The sequence below is a fragment of the Primulina huaijiensis genome, chromosome 11 (genome assembly GCF_012295235.1).
Source record: "Primulina huaijiensis isolate GDHJ02 chromosome 11, ASM1229523v2, whole genome shotgun sequence".
NCBI lineage: Eukaryota > Viridiplantae > Streptophyta > Magnoliopsida > Lamiales > Gesneriaceae > Primulina > Primulina huaijiensis.
Genome location: NC_133316.1, coordinates 232072 through 235656, shown reverse-complemented (window position 1 = coordinate 235656; position 3585 = coordinate 232072).

Here is a 3585-nt window from a genome sequence, read left to right as displayed (position 1 = left end):
GCTCACCATTACTAGAGAAGAATCCTTCATGTTGTTTCATATAAACCTCTTCCTCTAGTTCTGCATTGAGAAAAGCTGTTTTCACATCCATTTGTTGTAAATCTAAGTCAAAATGTGCAACTAATGCTAGAATGATACGAAGAGAATCTTTCTTAGATACAGGAGAAAAAGTCTCCTTATAATCGATTCTTTCCTGCTGAGTGAATCCTTTAGCAACGAGTCTTGCTTTATACCTTTCAATGTTGCCTAATGAGTCTTTTTTTGTTTTGAAGACCCATTTACATCCAATGGATTTTACACTATCAGGCAACTGAACAAGATCCCAGACTCCATTAACTGCCATAGAATTCATCTCTTCTTTCATAGCATTAAACCATAGTTTTGACTCATTACAATTCATGGCTTGTGAAAACGTTTCAGGATCATTTTCGGCTCCAATGTTAAAATCCGATTCTTGTAAATACACAACATAATCACTAGATATTAATGATCTTCTTATTCTAGTAGATCTCCTAAGGTTGTTTGGTTGATCAACAATTTCTTGTTGTTCCTCATTAACAACTTGATCTACTGGATTTTCATCAGCGATTTGTGGAACTTCAGTAACTGGTTGTCTAACACTCATTTGGTCTTGAGAAGTGTGAATAACGACAATCTGTCATTTGAATAAGAGGGTTGTGCATTAATGTGATCATTCTCAAAAAATATGTCATGATCACTCCCACTAATCAAGTCATTTTCAAGAAATTTTGCATTTCTTGATTCCACAATTCTAGTGTTGTGAGATGGACAATAGAATCTGTACCCTTTGGATTTTTTGACATACCCAATGAAATATCCACTTATAGTTCTTGGGTCCAGTTTCTTTTCATGTGGGTTGTAAACTCTTATTTCTGAAGGACAGCCCCAAACGCGTATATGTTGCAAACTCGGTTTCCAACCTTTAAATAACTCAAATGGCGTCTTTGGAACAGCTTTAGTTGGAACTCAGTTTAATATATACACAGCTGTCTTAAGAGCTTCAGTCCACAAGGATTTAGGAAGTTTAGAGCTACTAAACATGCTCCTCACTATGTCCAATAATGTTCGGTTTCTCCTCTCAGCTACGCCATTTTGGTCCGGAGAACCAGGCATAGTATATTGGGCAACAATCCCATGTTCCTGGAGAAACTTCGCAAACAGACCAGGTGCCTATCCATTCTCAGTGTATCTACCGTAATATTCTCCACCTCTATCAGTTCTCACAATCTTAATATGTTTTCCACATTGCTTCTCCACTTCAGCCTTAAAAACTTTAAAGCCTTCTAGTGCTTCGTTTTTGTTATGAAGCGTGCAGATATACATGTATCGTGAGTAAGCATCAATGAAAGAGATGAAGTATTTCGGACTTTGCATATCCATATCTGGACAACAAATATCTGAATGTATGATTTCTAATATTTCTGTACTCCTCTTGGCACCTTTTTTAGATTTATTGGTCTGCTTTCCCTTAATGCAGTCCACACAAGTCTCAAAATTAGTAAAATATAAAGTACCGAGTACTCCATCATTTACTAATATTTAAATTCTTTCTATGGAGATGTGTCACAATCTCCTGTGCCACAATATAGAGGAATCTTCATTTATAACACATATTTTAATACCTCCTTGAACATGCATAGTGGTGTTATTATTTTGCAAATAAATAGAGAAAAGACCATCAACCATTGTACCATTTCCAATAAGATTTGATTTATAAAACAAATTTATTGATTTATCCAAAAAGTAAAATGAATAATCAAGGGGTACAAGTTTTGAAACTGAAATTAAATTCCTAGAAAAACTAGGAACATAAAATGTCTTTTCCAATTTTAAAATAAAACCACTATCAAATATAAGGCAGCAAGTCCCAATAGCCTCCACATGCGAAGACATCTTGTTTCCTGAATAGATGCTCCGCTCATTTCCTATTGGCTTCCTTAGGTTTTGCATACCCTGTAAGGTATTTGTAACATGGATTGTAGAGCCAGAATCAATCCACCATGTGTTATAAATCATATCAACCATATTAGATTCATAACAGACAAATGAAGTAGGAATACCTTTCTTTTCAAGCTAGTCCTTAAATTTATTGCAATCCTTCTTTATGTGTCCCGTCTTTTTACAGAAGAAACACTTGGATTCTTTCTTTATGTCAAGTTGGGGTGGAATTATTCCTTTCCCTTTTCCTTTGACTTTGGCTTGCTTCTTATACTTTTCTTGTGTGGTCATAAACACATTATCACTTGTTTCCATCAATAGCCTTCCTTCCTCTTGAACACATATGGTCATTAATTCATTAATCGACCATTTATCTTTATGTGTGTTATAGGAAATTTTGAAGGGTCCATATTGCTGTGGAAGAGTGTATAAAATGTAGTGCACAAGAAAAGTCTCAGACATTTCCACTTCAAGTGTCTTGAGCCGAGCCGATATGTCCCGCATCTTCATGATGTGCTCTCGCACACCTCTCACACTGGTGAGCCTTAAAGAAGAGAATTCCATAATTAGGGTGCTTGCAAGTGCTTTATCTGAAGACTGAAATTGTTCATCAATAGCCTTCAGTAATTCTCTGACATTATTATGCTGATTGACAGAACCACGTATACCAGCAGAGATTTTGGTCTTTATGAACATTACGCAGAGTCGATTAGATCGCTCCCATTTTTCATAAAGATCAACATTATCAGGAATGCTGTTTTCAGTAATAGCAGATGGTTCGTCTTTCCGTATAGCATAATCAATATCCATCCACCCTAATTGAAGAAGAATTCTTTGTTTCCATATTTTATAGTTATCGCCCTTTAGTTCGGGAATGTCACATTTCATATCAGAAAAACTCGCAGGTTGCATAACTGCACAAAATATCATATGCTTAAAATTTTTAGACAATATCATGTTTTACCAATGTAATTCATGTTTTAAAAATCTAGTGACATAAAATTTGCATGTGGGCTAAAATTTTAATTCAATAAGATTTTTCTGTAACTTTATGATAAAACTATCAAAATGTATTTTCCTTAACTCTTGTGGGTAAATTAAGAAAAATATAATTTAATATTTTAACCTAATTAGTTATATAAATATAATAAAAATCCATGTGGGGTAAATTTTATTATGTTTATATAATTAATTACAATTGATGTCCATTATGTGATCCAAATCCACTTAATGCATAATTTTTTCATAATTAAGGATGCTGTGGCTATTCCTCAATTATTTAAAATTATACGGTTCATTGGAAAAAATTTTGGCTTTACTTAATGCTTTATATAATAATTATTTCGCAATTAACATTTTCCAAGAGTGCTCCCAGGAAAGATAGGTAGTGCTAAGGCCCTTTAAATACCCAACTCCTAGACAGAGCAACGTTCCTCAGGGAGACCAGTGGCTAGTCAAGGCAGTTTAAACCGATCTATGAAGAACTCCCTCAGATCATGTTTTCTTACGTCACCTTATAATTATTATTCAACTTAATTATCCACATTTATGTGAATCTTTATAAGCCAAAATTTTTCTTTAAATAACTTTACATTCACATTTTTACTTAATATGAACAAATATTTT